This window comes from Apium graveolens, chromosome 3 (genome assembly GCF_009905375.1).
Source record: "Apium graveolens cultivar Ventura chromosome 3, ASM990537v1, whole genome shotgun sequence".
Lineage (NCBI taxonomy): Eukaryota > Viridiplantae > Streptophyta > Magnoliopsida > Apiales > Apiaceae > Apium > Apium graveolens.
Genome location: NC_133649.1, coordinates 2,429,733 through 2,448,543, shown reverse-complemented (window position 1 = coordinate 2,448,543; position 18,811 = coordinate 2,429,733).

Genomic DNA, 18,811 nt, shown 5'->3' with positions numbered 1-18,811 from the left:
TCCACAACAGATCGAGCTCTGCACTTTGGCTCTTTGACACCGGTGCATCACACCATGTAGCTGCTGATCTCCCCAATCTTTCTTCTTATTCTAGTTATGGCGGTCCGGAAGAAATAATCTTAGGAGACGGTTCAGGTTTATCTATAACCCATACAGGAAGTTCAAAACTAATTATCCTCCTAAGACTTTTTATCTTGATAATGTCTTGTGTTCTCCTCAATTAAACAAAAATTTAATTTCAGTTGCTAAATTTTGCAAGACTAACCAAACATCTGTTAAATTTTTTCCGTCTTATTTTATAATCAAGGATCTTCGCACGGGGGCGCCCCTGCTACGAGGGAAGAATTCAAATGATATCTATTACGCACCATCGTGTCAGTTTCCAGAAATAAATATCACGGCTCCGTCCTCGGTCATCACGTGGCACAACCGTCTTGGCCACCCGTCAACCAGAATTCTCAGTCATGTTATCAGTTCTCAGAATTTATGTGCATCTCACTCTGCCAAAACACTCTCTTGTAATGCTTGCTTTTGTAATAAAAGTCACAAACTTCCGTTTGGGAAAATTCGTTAGTTGGTACTGCTCCCTTACAATTAGTATATACTGATGTTTGGGTACCTTATGAACTTTCAGTTGATAAATTTCGATATTATGTCATTTTTGTCGATCATTTCTCTAAATACACTTGGTTATACCCTATGCATAAGAAGTCTGATGTTTCAATTTTATTTCCCAAATTCAAATCCCTGGTTGAAAAATATTTTCATTTGCCACTCATTTCTCTCTACTCTGATAATGGAGGTGAATACATTGCATTGAATAATTTCTTGACACAAAATGGAATTTCACACTTCACAACTCCACCTCATACCCCTGAACACAACGGCGTTGCAGAACGTCGGCATCGTCACATTACTGAAACGGGTTTGACCTTATTACATCATGCATCTTTACCTCTTTCATTCTGGACTTATGCATTTCAGACAGCCGTGTATCTCATTAATCGTTTGCCAACGCCAATTCTCTCACACCAGTCTCCATATCAAGTGTTATATCACAAATCCCTTAATTATTTGCGTCTTAAAACATTTGGGTGTTTGTGCTATCCCTGGATTCGACCTTATGCAGAATCAAAAATTCATCCTCGGTCAATCCCATGTATATTTCTAGGATATTCAACTACCCAATCAGCTTACCGTTGCTTAGATGTTAAGTCAAATAATTATATATATCCAGGCATGTATTATTTGCTGAATCTGATTTTCCTCTCCAAGTGCAAGATAACAAAATTTTGAATTCTTCCAAGATGCAGCATATGCCTCCGGTGAGTCCATCTACTACATCACTCGATTCCAATCACTCACCAATACCTCTTACCATGCTACCTACTCCCCCACTATCTCATCACCATACTCTCGTCAACCAGCCACAAACAATAACAACGCCATCCGTATCACCACAATGACATATACCATCATCCCCCCCGGCCAATCACCTTTCAACACCTCAATCACCAGGCCAACATCTCTCTACCTCACCTATCACACCTGATGCAAATTCACAGTCTTCAACAGTTTCTACTACTCAGCCACCACCACGTCATACTCGCACACATAAACCAAATCCTAAATATTATGGCCCTACACTCATCAATCATACCGACAAACACCCTCTTCCCGTATCACATGAACCGTCTTGTGTGTCCCAAACCGTCAAAGACCCCTCATGGCGTAAGGCTATGTCAGCAGAGTTTACTGCCTTAGTTCACAATAGAACTTGGGAGCTGGTCCCAAAAACTAATCAGAATGTAATTGGATGCAAATGGGTTTTTCGACTTAAACGACACTCTGATGGTAGCATTGCACGCTACAAAGCTCGTCTAGTGGCAAAAGGGTTTAACCAAAGACAGGGAATAGATTTTACAGATACATTTGCCCCTGTTACAAAACCAGTCACAATCCGTGTAATTTTGAGTCTTGCTCTGTCACAAGGTTGGATGTTGCGCCAATTAGACATCAACAACGCGTTTCTCCATGGTACCCTTCAAGAAGTTGTTTTTATATCTCAACCCTCTGGTTTTGTAGACAGTCGGTACCCCAATTACATATGTGTTAGATATGAATACAACACAGAGGGGGAGTGAATGTGTTTTGGCTTAAATGTTTACTTTTTAATCGACTTTGGGTTCAGCAGTTGGTTGTTATCAATGATTTTGTAGAATAGATGTTAAACATAAATAACAATGCAGATATGTAAAACAAAGATCTTCAAAACTCACTTAATTTTATATTAAAAATCAAGCAGTGTTTTGCTACAAAATCTCTAAGTTCTTGGTTTAGAACTTAGCTTCTTTCTTGAGAGAGAATACAGGAAATTTGATCTCAATTGTTACTCCTAACTAGAGAACCAGTGTTAACTTTATAACTCAGTTAACTGATGGTTTACACAGTGGATAATAAACATGCTATTAGCTTTTTCTAAACTGCCACTTGTCATTTCTATTTATAGAAAAGCAAATCTTCCATTTCTGGCTTAGCATATCTTTAGCATCCCGTGTTTACTTTAATCTTCCTCTGTCAGTTAATCTTTACCATTAATCTTGCACATCTCTCAAGCTGCTTTTTGTAGACTTGTCAATTCAGCTGTGTGAATTGTTTGTTGATTTGCAACCTTGGATATTTAATTGTTCTGCAATTCTGTATTTAGAGAAATTACTTCACTTCGAGATCTCCAATTAAGCTGTAGAGAACTCGACATCTCGATAGGCATGTTGGCTTGTCGATATCTCTGAAACTTCATTGTTGACTTGACTTATCGATAACTCTGAGTTCTCTAGTGAATTTTGGTTTATCGATAACTCAGAGTTCTCTAATGGACTTTGGCTTATCGATAATTCAGAGTTCTCTAATGAATGTATACTTGTCGATATCTCCGAATTCTCGAATGGGTATCTGACTTATCGATATCTCCAATAGCATTTCCTGAGTTCTCGATAGACAATTCTTGAGTTCTCGATAGGTCTTTCTGAGTTCTCGAATGACTTCTCTATAACACTAATTCTGTGACTTGTAGAGATCTTGACTTAGAATGTTTTTCACCAAACAGAATTATTCAACTCCAAGCTTCTTCATAATTCTTCTGAGGCATGACCTTCTTGATCTTCTTCCAGATAGAATTCTTAGGCTTGACACTGTTTAGGGAAAAATGCTCCAGTCTGCTCCATTTACATTTTACAGACATTAAGTGTTACAAGTATAAATTACAGGTTAAGGTTAGAATACAATTAATCTTAGGGTTGTCAATATGACTTAGTCTTGTTATGATACAGGCATGTCTTGCACAACAATCTCCCCCAATTTGTGAGAAGATTGCTTATCAGAAATTCATTCCTGTTAACAAGACTAACCCCAAGTTTAACTTATTACTGAAGATAACTGTTCATTAATCTTCTACTCAGATCATATGTCCATCTGATTTGCTCCATACTATGATCAGAGATGCTAATGACATTGTTAGCTCCAATCATCTTTGACATCATCTATTATATATTACAATATCCCCCAACTTGTTCATTGAGAAATTATGCACAAGTTCTGATTGATGATGTCAAAACTTTAACTAAATGCAGAAACCAATCTTCCCATCTGGTCTTCTTTTATTGAGTTGCATTTAGATTTATTCAACATCCATTAGCTGTTTTGGCATTTAGATATATCTTCTCCCCCTTTTTGACATTATCTCCAGGAAGAAGGGTCCAGCTTGATGCACATTGTTCAAGCTGCTGTCATTGTCCATTTGGAACACTGTCTGCGGCTTCAAGCTTCAGTGAGATTTATGGTGATGAGTTTATCAAATAGAATAGAAATTTCACTTAGATATGCAGAAAAAGTCTGTCAGTGATAAAAGTCCTAAGTTCTCTGTTCTTTTGAATAAGTAGTCTCACTACTTCTTACCGCACTAGTCTCATGACTTTTGAGAGTCAGAGTTCCCTCACAAGGATTACTAAATCCATACACTCATCTACCTCTCCTTTTGCCAGGAAGGATCCTGTCTCTCTTATTCTCTGTTTTTCTCTCAATCTTTTCTCTTATTCTCACATGAAAGGCTCAAATATTGTTTGACCTAAAGAAATAAGAGGTGGCTGAGAAGAGTTAATCTGTGATCATATGATTAGAGGAAGACCATATAGGGCTAATCATACTCATTTCACCAGAAAAATGAGTGCATAAGCATCTATGACCTGGGTCACAGTTTGACTCACAGATTGCTCTGTGGTTATGACAGTGTGTTGTTCACCACATGTAGTGGGAACCTCCGTTGGAATTGGAGAGGATTTGACTGGGTTACTGTCATGTACACCAGCCTCAAACATTTGTGCACCTGGCAGAGCACTGTCACATAAATATGATGAACTTGCCTCTCCCATAACATGGTCATTGGCAATTGTACTCCTAGCTTCAACTCTCAAGGCAATTTCAGCTAGGGTTTTGAGGGGAGTTGTTCCTTCTAGAGGAACCTCCAATTTAATTGGAGAGGATTTAGATAGCTCTCCCTCAAGAGTACTACCCTCAAACCTATTCATTTGTGAAGATGATTGTGCACATGAAGGTGCAAGAGTGACAATGGGGTCTTCAGTAAAAACTGATGAAACCCCCATATTTTTGATGGTATCATCAAGGTCTACCCCAGCTAGTAGCCTCTCACTATCTAGATGTTGGTTCTGGGTGGTGAGCACAGTTTCATGAACCATGTCACTTGAGTGTTGGTGCACTTGAGAATCAGATTCAAGTGCTCTATATGATGAAGAAATTTGAGAGATTAGAGAGGTTTGCTCAGTCATGAGTGTTGGCAGCTCCCCCTGAATGGATGAGGGAGCTTCAAATGATGTGCCCTCAATGTGTGTGCCATCCTTATTTCTTCTACCATACACTCTAGGTGCAGGTTGTGCTGACTCAGTACATGATACATTGGGGTGAATGCTTTTTTCAATAGATACACCATGTTGAGAGGATGCATCTAGTAGCCGTTTACTCCCCATTTGTTCAACTGTGCAATTTTGGGAGGACACAGAGGTTTTTTGAGTGGTCAACTCAGGTATCTTACTCTTTTTTGGTCAAGAGACCAATGGTGATTCTGGTTCAGTTTGAACTGTTTCACTTTCATTTACAACATCGAGGGTTGATTCCTTTCTCTTCTTTTACTCACTTCAATCTTCTGAGAGACTAAAGTGGTTGGTTTGATAACATCTAGTGGTTTAGAAGAAGGGGTTGCAGCTTTGAAAGGTCCCTGTTGGTGTGCCTGTGTTTGTACTTCCACAGGCTTAGGAACCATAGCTGAACTAGCAAATTTAGGAGCCCTCATGTCTGGCATAGGGTAATGATAAGTCCTGAATCTCTCCAACATAAATGGAGTGATTCTAAGACTTATACTCACCTTATTCTTTGTAGTAAGTGAGCCAAATATTATTTTGGACACTTGCTTACAATTGCCAATTCTACTACTATCAATACCAGCTAACAAATGTATGTCATTTACTTTATGAGCTAAAGTAGACATAATAAGCCTTGGCAAAAAGATTTCTTTACCTCTATTCTTCAAAGGCATAGTAAGCCTGGTAGCCAGCTCCTCCAGAATTAGAGCCCCAACATTCAGATTCCTGTTGTGAGCTATTGAAAACACCAGCTTCTGCACCACACTTGAGATGTTGTCAAAGCTAGTTTTTCTGCAGGTGAAAGCCCTCACTACAGAATCAAACACAAAGGACCATTCCTTCCTAAGGTTTGTCCTGTTCAGGATTGCCAAGTTGATTGAGCCACTGTAGTTGATGAAGTCCATGAATTCACTCAGCTCATCTGCAGTTGGCATCTCTCCATAGTTCTCAGTTGGCAATCTCAGGGCTGTATTCACACCAGCAGCTGAAAACTCAATTTCTTGGCCTCCAATTGTGTAGGTGACCACCATAGAAGTGACATTCTCTAGAACAACTGTCCTAGTTATAGCTGATGTCCAAAATTCATGAAGAACGTCTAAATACAGCACAGGACTTGCAGTTAAAGCACCTGCAATATAGGATTCAGAAAGAAACTTCACAAACCCCTTGAAACTATCAAGGGCTTGGTTAGTATCAAGAAAAGAAATAAAGTTGGTTCCCTTCTCTGGAATGATAGCTCTAACAATGTTTTGTGCCATTTTAGTGTTTAGAAGTAGTGGGTAAGAAAAAGTTTTGAGAAAGAAGCAAAAACGAGAGAGAAATCGCCTTTTGTCTGAAAGCTATGTCACTTGAGATCTCGAAGAAGTGTAAGTACAGTGTATGTATCGAGAAGTCTGGGTATTTATAAAAAAAGTAAAATACTTATCGAGAAGTCAAATAAACGTTTGATGTTAAACTTATCGAGAAGTAATTTTGAATTTGAAAAAGGTACATTCGATAAGTCATTTTATTAATTCTTTTCGAGAACTAAGAAATGATTTATCGAGAACTCTGATAAATGCCCAGTTTGTCCGAAAATGGACTAAAAATGATTCTAATTTATTTAAATTGAATCAAATTGAAATCAGAATAAATTTTCCAAAAGTATTTGTCTAAAATAATTCATTGAATTAAATTATTTTAGTTCTGAGTTATTGATAAGTCTCAAAATATCCTTGTCGAGAACTCTGTGAATTAACACTATTAGAGAACTCTACATGGTCTTATCGATAAGTAATAATAGAGCTTATTGAGAAGTCGTTTGAGAAGTCTGTAAATAGACTTATCGAGGACTCACTTCGAGAACTCTAAAATGACATGTCGATAAGTCATTTTGACTTATCGAGAACTCAGTTCTCTATACCTTTGAGTACTGTTTGTAACGACCGAGAATTTTGCGTCGTAATTAAGAAAGTAAAGTATGTGTTATGTGATGAGAATTATGTGATTAAGCGGTGATTATTTGTCTTATCTGTATACTAGAGTTAAGGAGCGTGGATAAAAACGTTCCACTTTAAAGGGTCAGCTTAGAAGTCGAGCTGTGGTGTCGGGCCGTCAGGTAGAACGGAACCCGTCCTAGTATGAAAATTAAATAATATAAAATGTAAATTATATGAGAAGTGAATGAATAAAGTATTTCGTCTTAAGAGACGTGTTGATTGGCAAAGATAATGAGAAGCGTAATCGAAACGCTGAGCGTCGGGCCGTCAGGATGAACGTGACCCGGTACGCGTAAAAGGGAATAAAGATTGAAAGAAGAATAAATTTGTGATCAGACCTGAGTCGTTATATGATCGTATATGTGTGATTTCTTGCCTGTGTGCATGACTTGTGTGCTCTGTGACATTTTTATGGATTTAAAGGAATTATGTGATTTACGTAAAGGTTTAATTAACCTTCGTGCATTTTTATAAAATCATCTGAGATGAATAAAAACATGAGATTTATTCTGTTATCTTCGTAGAGGTCTTAGAGACTTTTTAAAAATGATAAGTGAATTTAATTGTGGATCTTTGCATTTTTAAGTTGATTTTAAGTAGAAAATGTATTTATTAAAACAAGTTTGCAAAATTCATATAAAATCAACCGTTTGCTCAAATTCTTATTATGAGTAATGGATAAAAAGCTAATTTCGAGGCCTATGCGTTAAAAATGTCATTTTCAATAATTCTCGACTTTCCGAGAGAGATATATTTTGTATTTGAATTTTATCGCAATTAAGTAAAAAGAAAAGGAATGAGTGAGTAAAAGGAAGTTGGTAAATTACTAGATTGCCCTTGTTTCTAAGTGCTATATATAACCCACTTTCTTTTCTTTTCTTTCTTTTGTGCACTCATTCTCTCTTTTCTCTCTTTCTTTTCTCTTGTCTCTCTCCCGAACACTCTCTCTCTCTTTCACTCCCTCTCGGCCCTCTCATCTCTCATCTCTCTCACTTGCATGCAACCCCCAAATCTTACTCAAACTCAAAGATATTGCTACCATTAGCCTTTATTTTCGGTATACTTCTTGATTCCTATTTGCATGTAAGTATTTGCAAGTCTTTTGATGATTGATCACTATGGTTGTGTTTAGGAAAAACAATTTCTTGAAGCATAACTATAAGAGTGATTTTAAGAGGTTTTGGAGGTCATAAACTCGAGAGGAGATCCGTCATGGACTCTCTCAAGTTCGACCTGTGGCGCCCTCCAAACCCGGGTCAGAAGTTTGGGGTCCACAACACATACACAAAATATAAACCTGTATATAAAATATTATTTACAATGACCCTGCTTTACTTAACCACGGATCGCAACAGGTTAAAGTATGAAAACAAGCCACAACCTTAACTTTTATTACAACGTACCAAATCCCCACTAATTTTAATTACAACTGAAATGAAATTATTCTTACAACCTTACTATGTCACTACTGCATTAAACTCCGGCTAGCTCGATCAATCATAATCTGGAATCCTAGCTCGAACATTGAACTGGGAAACCTCGCTATCAACCGTATCCTTCTTAACTGTAGAATATATAAAAAGATTCGCAAGAGTGAGCTAACTAGCTCAGCAAGTTATATTATCAATAACTGAGGTTAAACAATAATAAACGAGATGATTCAAAGGAATCAAGTTTCTTGTTAAACAACTAATAGAATTGGATATTCATTTTAAATTTTTAAAACCAAGGTTAGGCTGCTGATCAGTCACGCACTAACCCCGAGCAAAGCACACAACACTGCTCTAACTACTGGATCCCAAGGCACACATTGGCCTAACTTGACCATCGATATGGTCTGACCACGAATCTGGTCCATACAAAGAAAACTATCCAATTCTAAAGCAGTTCAATATGATAGACAGTATAATTCAATAAAACCAGATCATAATCAATAGCAATAAAACATTTGTATAAGGGCATGGTGAAAATTCAGGGGTACCAGAAAGGGTATGTCAAAGTATATAAAAGAAGTGGCCTTCAGCCGGTAGGATAATCGGGTATTAGATGAATAATGTTTTTTTTACCAGGTTTTAGTACTTTGATATCACAAGGTATGGTTGAGTATAAAAGTTTCTGTATATTCAAATAATTTTGTTTCAGTATTTGGTATTTGATGGATATATACTTGTGGAGTAGTATTGTATTTGTGTGGTTTAATATCTGGTAAATCAACAAGAAATGGTTCACAAAGAATAAGGCTTGCGGTTTGAAGATCAAATGATGTGGCTCAGGTTCAAGGCTGAAGGATTCAAATTATTTTCAATATAAAACAGAGCTATTTTGAATATTAACAGTATGTCACAAGAGAAATTAGAAATATTTGCAATATATCTCGAGAAAGGTTTAGAAGTACTTGCCTTATCACAATCGATTCCAACTTCACTTGTATTCGTCTAATGACTCTATTCAACAACCACTCATTTGTTTTTCCTATGCCTCGCTTCTATCCTCTGATCACTTGCTGTATTTTCTACATGTCAATTCTATTTTCTGATCACCTGCTTCCCCTTTCTTACGCCTTGCTTACTCTGCTAGGCATTATGAATATCTATCAATATTTAACTCATATGATTCTATTCAACACACACTTCTATCTATCCTTCGTTTCACCCAAATCCGATTAACGGATTGAAAGTTATGCTATAAACAAGTAATCACCGAATATATAAACCGATAGTCAATCCACAAGTCACGTATAGCACATAATACATCACGTAATCAATGACATATCATTTATAAAGAAGTCTCGGATCATAAATAGGCTTTCTGGTATTTAAAATGATTCTTAAAACATTTTTCGGAATTAAAACGGGTCGTTGAATCAATTTCGGAATAATAAACAGGGTACGGTTGGCCAATTCTGGCTCCGAAACAATTTTAGAATAATTATCGAGCCTTGAAAATAATTTAGAATAATATTTTAAAGCTCGAAACTATTTTTCGGAATTTTTAAATCATTTTTAAATAATTAAATCTAATTAAATAACTAATTAAAAATCAATTAATAATTAATTAAATCAATTAATCAATTAATTTTCGAATTAATTGACTAATTAATCAATTAAAAATTAACTGAAATTAATTAACTAATTAATTCAGATTTATTTATGAATTAAAAATAATTTTCGGAATTAAAATAATAATTTTTAGAATTTTCAGAAATTAAAAACGGATTTTTATAATAAAAATAAATAGGAAATATGATTTTTAAATATTTTATAAACATGAATCCAATTTTTGCAAAGTCTGGAAACCTAGGGCACCAAACTTCATCGTTTTCAAAAGTATAGGTACTAAACTGTAATTTTCCAGGAGGTCGCCGGAAAACAGTCGGGGATGGCCGGAGAACACGTTCCCGGCGTCCTCACCCCACCAACACCTCCAGATCACATCTATAATTCACCAGGAACTCAACCATACCAACAAATCATTCTAATCATCCCTGAGTTGGCCGGAATTTGATCAAGAAACTCGCCGGTTTCCGGCGGGTTTGACGTAAACTTCAAAACACAACTCCCTTCTCTACATACCTTGTTGGTTCATGAAACTTATACGACTAGATTGTAAATTTCACAGAGAACACAACCTACTATAAACACAACATCAATCTATCACAGAATAAGAAACCCTCAAATTTCAATTAAGAACATTCATACGGGTTATAAACCCTAAAATTAAACCCACTTTTGAGCATGTTATTGAACTCCAAATCAGACGTATGACATATGAAAATCATCAGGAAGACAAGGTCTACAACATACAATCATCAAATCATACAAACAATCATCCGAACAAAAATTCATATTTTTAATAAATTTAATTCGAAAATAAATAAATTTTCAGAAAATAAACCTTTGATTCTGCAGTAAAACAAGTCCTGGAGTCTGATAGTACTCCTTGAGACCTTCAAATTGGTTACTCCAACTTTCCAAACGGATTTCACTAACACCTTGAATTTGTGGTTTGATTCTCAGAAAGGTTTATGAATATATGATTTTTCTCTGTAAAATTATATAATTATCTGTCTGCAAATGATTTTGATACAAAATAAAATACGGAAAAAGGCTATTTATAATTACGGAAAATTAGTATCCCGTTGGATCCTTCCGGATATAAAATGGTACGTTTATTTATAAAAACTGATCCAAACGGTATCGGTTTTCGGGATAATTATCCAAATCAGTACAATTTGTACTGCGGTCTTGGTCTCAGCGCCCAGTTACACGTACTACGAAGTGATAATTGGGATAGTTTAATTAAAAGCTCCCGTTTATCAAAAATACGGGTTTTATTGATTTACTGAAACGAATATTGTATCGAAAATGTTGCGCCGGGACCCGCACAGGACAAACCGTACGCCGGATCGAAAAAGTCGAAACATGGAATATGCTCGGAATATTATAATTTGGTTAGGAAGGAGTTCTCGGAAGAGTTTCGGGTTACAAAAACGTAACAACGGTTGACGTCGGTTGGTTCCCGTTTTTATAAAATAGATTTTAATTACCCGGAAAAAGATTTTACAAATTTCATATGATTCTTATAAATCCATAAATCAACATAAAAATAATTAGGAAGATATGACAATTATCTATATTTTATTTTGGACATATAAGAATTAAAATACTCAATTAATATTATTTTTAAACATCCAAACACATTTAACACTTAAGAAATAATTTACAAAATAGATACTGAACATACATAATAATTATTTATTAGCAAAAATAATTACACGATATATCCCGGATATTACATCCTTCCCCCCTTAAAAGGATTCGGTCCTCAGAATCTCCTAAGAAAACAAATGAGGGTACTTTTCTCTCATATCACTTTCTAACTCTCAGGTTGACTCTTCAACCTTTGGGTTTCTCCACAATACTCTTACTAATTTCATTACTTTATTCCTCAATACTTTCTCTCCTTCCTCTAGAATCTCTATTGGACTCTTTACATATGACAAATCTGCTTGAAGCTCTATTGGCTCATATTCTATTACATACCTGAAGTCTGGATTATACTTCTTAAGCATCGATACATGAAAAAAAAAATTATGAATGTGCTCTATGTGCGAAGGTAACGACAACTCGTAAGCTACTTTGCCAACGTTCTTAAAAATTTCAAAAGGTCCAACATATCCTGGGTTCAGTTTTTCTTCCTTTCTAAACCTCGTTAGTCCCTTCCACGGTGATATTTTTAGTGATACCAAATTCCCTTTTTCGAATTCCATATCTTTCCTTGATTAGTCTGCATATTTCCTTTGACGATCTTGTGCTGCTATCAATCTTTTCTGGATAACTCTAATAGCTTCCTTTGTCTGCTGTACTAATTTAGGTCCAAGTAATTTGCGTTCTCCTACTTCGTTCCAATATACTGGAGATCTGCATTTGCGTCCCTAAAGGGCTTCATAGGGTGGCATCCCAATACTGGTGTGATAACTGTTGATGTAAGTAAATTCTACCGGGGTAAATGCTCGTCCCAATTTTGGATCTCGATTGGATACGATGGACACAGGAATTCCATAATGAACTTATAATTTCTTTTAAGTACATATGAACTGACTTGTCCAGTGAAAATCTTCCATTTATAGACATAAAATGAGTTGACTTGATAAATCTATGCATTATAATCCAAATGGTATCCTGATTAGCTTTTGTGCTTGAAATCCATGGCGATATGCTTCCACTTCCCACTCTGGAACCTCGAATGGCTGTAGCAATCCACTTGGTCTCTGATGTTCTACCTTAACTCTTTTGACATATATAACATCTGCTAATTCATTCCGCAATTTCCCTCTCCATATCTGGCCACCAATAATTTTTCCTTTAAATCTCTATACATCTTGGTACTCTTTAAATGGATTGAATACTTTAGATTATGAGCTTTCTGTAAAATTTCATTCTTCAACTCCATCACTGGTGGAATTCAAATTCTAGAAGAAAACCTAAGAATACCTTGATCGTTCTTCTTGTGTGCACAATTCTTCACCTACTAAATGATTTATATCCTGATTCATTACCTCTTCCTGACACTTCTTTATCTTCTCTAACAATCCCGACTGAAAAGTTATACTTATACATTCTTACTTCTTTTTGGATCATGAACCCTAACTCCCAATTCCAACTTCTAGAGTTCCATAGATAATTCTTCTGGTACGGTCTCTATGTTCATTCTCTCTCCTTCTTACTCATCTCTTGTCACTACATTTGCTTTTTCCTCGGGAGTTCATACTTCAACTCTTATGGTCCGTATATATCTCACATCTTTCTCTATACTTATAATATTTTTCCAATCTTTCAAAACGAATATTATTGTTGCTTTTAATTCCCAGTTATGAGTAGGGTACTTCTGCTCATAAGGTTTCGGTTGTCTGGATGCATGTGCAACAAATTTATTGCTTTGCGTCAACACACATCTTATTCCCTTATGAGAAGTATCACTATGAACTACCAAATCTCCCTGATACTGTTAAAGTGATAAAATAAGTGTTGTAATCATTCTTTCATTTAACTCCGCAAAACTTTCTTCACCCTTCTCCATTTCATATAACTTTCTTGCTTCCCCGGGTTAGCCTCATCCAAAATATTGCAACTTTCAAGAATCTTGCTCAATTTCTGATAATAACTGGTCCACGATAAAACTTCTTACTTTTGTTGGTACTTCCGGTCTTTCTTCATTCATATTATCTTTAAACTCTTCTGCTGAATCCCCTTTTTGTCTCCTCCTTACTGACGGTCTATACTAAGAATTACACTTCCTGACATTAAAGTTTTCACCTGGTAACCTTTTTACACCGCTTCTTTTTTTTTTCTTTGACTCCTCAGCTATCATTGTATAGGTTGCATGATTCTTTCTAAGTAACACAAGTACATCTTATCCAGATTCCTCCTTCAAGATTCTACTCATCAAATTTAAACATCACTGGTATATCCGTTCATCCAACTAACATTTCTAAAATTTAATAACAACAATACTGAGTTTTGAAAATTATCTTTGATATGTTCCTAAGTTCAATCTTCACTTGGTAATATACCCAGTCTTAAATCAATCTTATAAAAATACCTGGCCTTGTTCATTTAATTAAACAATTCATTGGTTCGAGGTAACATATATCTGCTCTTGAGAGTAAACTTGTTAAGCTTTCGCTAACACATAATCTCACACTTCCATTTTTCTTATTAGTACATCGTGCCGGTGCACTTTAGGGGGTACACTAGGTCCAGTTACTTTTTCTTCTAATCATCTCATGTGTTTGCTCTGGTAAATTCTTCATTTTATCTGGTGCCATTCTGCGCGGGGTTTTGAACACTAGCTTCATTTCACGTACTAAATCAATCATAAACACATTTTCTTTATCTAAAGGAAATATTGGTAACTCATCTGGAAATATGTCTTGATACTGTAAAATCTTCAAATTCGGTCTGCTCCTGATTCTTATTTATAATCGCCATAACACTTATATTTTTGGTTATTGTAATCTTAAATCGTTCTTAACAAATTCTTTACTTTCCTTTGTCCTTTAAACCTCTTCATGTTCTTATTTGGCGTGTTCAGAACTATCTTCCATCACGACGGTCTACTTGGGCATCACACTTGAATAGTTAATCCACTCCTTAACATAATATCAAATCCTCTTATCTCAAATGATATCAATTCTTCGCCACTTATTGCCAGAAATATCGATTCTGCCATTGGTACTTACTTGTTCAATAACTGCACATTCTTTACTTGCTAGTCCTTTAGTCATAAACTTATTGATTCGACAGGATAATTTATCTTATCAGTAAAACCTTGAGAGATATACGATCAAGTTGCTCCCACATCTTTCAATACTTTAACGCATAAGGTATCCGCATTAATCTTACACGTCATCACATCCATATTCTAAATATCATATCGCAAATTCTCATTCTCGAAGACGTATCCCTTATTGAAGTAGATTCCCTTGACTCTTAATGCATCCCTGGCTAGGGCCAGTGATTTACAATTCTCACCATATGCACTTGTTTCCTTTCCATGCATGAGAGGTAGATGAGACTTTGTCCGCTGGGTGTATAATACGTTGACTTTTGTTTGAAAAGCTCTTGCAAGGAACAACGGTACAACAAAACAACTAGAAGGATTCATAATTTTAATAAACTTAGAGTTGAAGAGAATGAAAAAGTAATGATTTGAATATTAATGAGACAACCACATTGGTACTTAAGATGGCCAGTCTTTCATACCGTATGACATACAGCACATGATTAGGTGGCGTCCCACCCGACTCTTCGTCATTCCGACAAAGTATCTCATCATAACACTATTTGTCCCAATCGGAAAGCAAAACTTGAGGGGAACAATTAAATTTGAAAGGAATGCATAATCCTCTATTTTGATATCATCGGAAAAAATTATTAAGAAAAAGGAATTCATACATTTTTAGGAATTAAAAAGGAATATACGCTGTAATGTTGAGGATGAAAATGATACCATTGGTCACCATCCACATTTCACTTGTATTCATCTTTCGAGCTTGCTCAATCATTGTCCCAATTGTATCACATAACAATTTTAGAAGTATGCTAAAATGCCTTCGCAACTAAATATTATGGTAGATTCTTACTTGTTAAGTCTCGCGTCTGTAACGTCGCACATACACGTATAATACTTTAATAATTCGATCATAATAGAGTTCTTGTCAGATAACCTTGAATTTCCTCTTTTTAATTTGGAATAGTCGTGAATCATTCAATATAACGATCATTTTATTAATAATATTCTTCTTTGAGAAAGATTTAAAAATCTTCCCAATCTTCTTTGGTCATGCGCAGGCTTCCGTTAAATCAATGAATTCTTCGAACTCTGATAATCCCAATAATTGGATGAATAGTTACTCCGTACGCTGGTTCCGTTGTTAATCCTATCAGACAATACTTGCACCTTACTGTTAGGAATAATTAACTTCTTCATAATCGCAGGTTACCTCATTTTCCAAATTAACAATACTGAGTCTGAAACAGCATCCTTCCAGGTAATCCGGGTCTTTTAACAAACAAGAAACTCAAGTAGTAACTTGACAACCAAGGTTTAAAACTTATTCTATTCAAAAAAGGCTTTTAGAAATTTTATGAGGAAAAAAAAATCTTTTTCAAAAACTTGTTAAAAATTTTAAAAATCACACCTCCGGTTGTCCTTACTGTATGAGTCGGTTGTTTTCCTTCTTATGACCAGATTCCAAGTTAAAAAAAAACGATCCCTCAAGGGTCCATTCACTTCCATTTATCTTCTCTCATTCATTGGGTCTATTACTTTCCTTAATCAATAAAAACTTCCGCTATCGTTGCACGTTATCTTATTCGTAGCTTCACCTTAAGGCTCCCATACTGGTAGTACTAACGTTAACCACTTTGCAATCATTAAGTAAAACAGACTATCCAATAATCGACAAATCAGCTAATGTCACATCATCTTGTTAAAATATATATCACATCATTACAACACCATTAATTTCAAGAAATCTTCAGATCCCTAATCTCCTCTAACTCTCTCTCTTCAACACTTATCTATTCCATTTCACAAGCTAGTCATGAGTGGCTTAATTACTAATAACTTCTTGTAACCTGATAACAGCCATCCTCCAGAACACTTGAATCTTCTTTCTAAACTCCTTCTCACCTTTATTTGTATCGCAATACTCACCATTTACTATAGCTATCGTGTCCTTTTTCGTAATTGCTGTTGTTTTATTGGGAAAGTTTTTAAACTGAAGATATAGAATATGGTGTATAGTAAACAGAAAAGATACATTCATAGTTGAATGTTCAAAAAAAACAAGAATAAGTAAATGAAGGTTCTTGAATAGGTAGTCTCGTATCGAGAGATGATAGAATAGCGTTGAATAACTTAGAGAGGCGCAACTGTCATAACAGAAGGTAATACTGCAAATACTGATGGAGGAACGAGGCGCAAATCGAATCTGAGAGAAGATGACGATCCTTAAACGGAAAGCTCCAAATGATCAGTTAATGCAAAGAAATCAGGATCTGCCATTGTCGTTGCCTGGATATCACGTTGCTAATTAAGAATCCCGAATCGCAACACGAACCGTGCCGGAGACCTACTATACAGTCGCACTCAACCTCACAATAACCTATCTTTCTATTTCCTATTCCTAATCTTAACCCTCTACCCAATCCCGACAATCTAGGCTTGTTTCAGTGACTTATAACCTGTAGCTCTGATACCAACCTGTGGCGCCCTCCAAACCCGGATCAAAAGTTTGGGGTCCACAACACATACACAAAATATAAACCTGTATATAAAATATTATTTACAATGACCCTGCTTTACTTAACCACGGATCGCAACAGGTTAAAGTATGAAAACAAGCCACAACCTTAACTTTTATTACAACGTACCAAATCCCCACTAATTTAATTACAACTGAAATGAAATTATTCTTACAACCTTACTATCTCACTACTGCATTAAACTCCGGCTAGCTCGATCAATCATAATCTGGAATCCTAGCTCGAACATTGAACTGGGAAACCTCGCTATCAACCGTATCCTTCTTAACTGTAGAATACATAAAAAGATTCGCAAGAGTGAGCTAACTAGCTCAGCAAGTTATATTATCAATAACTGAGGTTAAACAATAATAAACGAGATGATTCAAAGGAATCAAGTTTCTTGTTAAACAACCAATAGAATTGGATATTCATTTTAAATTTTTAAAACCAAGGTTAGGCTGCTGATCAGTCACGCACTAACCCCGAGCAAAGCACACAGCACTGCTCTAACTACTGGATCCCAAGGCACACATTGGCCTAACTTAACCATCGATATGGTCTGACCACGAATCTGGTCCATACAAAGAAAACTATCCAATTCTAAAGCAGTTCAATATGATAGACAGTATAATTCAATAAAACCAGATCATAATCAATAGCAATAAAACATTTATATAAGGGCATGGTGAAAATTCAGGGGTACCAGAAAGGGTATGTCAAAGTATATAAAAGAAGTGGCCTTCAGCCGGTAGGATAATCGGGTATTAGATGAATAATGTTTTTTACCAGGTTTTAGTACTTTGATATCACAAGGTATGGTTGAGTATAAAAGTTTCTGTATATTCAAACAATTTTGTTTCAGTATTTGGTATTTGATGGATATATACTTGTGGAGTAGTATTGTATTTGTGTGGTTTAATATCTGGTAAATCAACAAGAAATGGTTCACAAAGAATAAGGCTTGCGGTTTGAAGATCAAATGATGTGGCTCAGGTTCAAGGCTGAAGGATTCAAATTATTTTCAATATAAAACAGAGCTATTTTGAATATTAACAGTATGTCACAAGAGAAATTAGAAATGTTTGCAATATATCTCGAGAAAGGTTTAGAAGTACTTGCCTTATCACAATCGATTCCAATTTCACTTGTATTCGTCTAATGACTCTATTCAACAACCACTCATCTGTTTTTCCTATGCCTCGCTTCTATCCTCTGATCACTTGCTGTATTTTCTACATGTCAATTCTATTTTCTGATCACCTGCTTCCCCTTTCTTACGCCTTGCTTACTCTGCTAGGCATTATGAATATCTATCAATATTTAACTCATATGATTCTATTCAACACACACTTCTATCTATCCTTCGTTTCACCCAAATCCGATTAACGGATTGAAAGTTATGCTATAAACAAGTAATCACCGAATATATAAACCGATAGTCAATCCACAAGTCACGTATAGCACATAATACATCACGTAATCAATGACATATCATTTATAAAGAAGTCTCGGATCATAAATAGGCTTTCTGGTATTTAAAATGATTCTTAAAACATTTTTCGGAATTAAAACGGGTCGTTGGATCAAT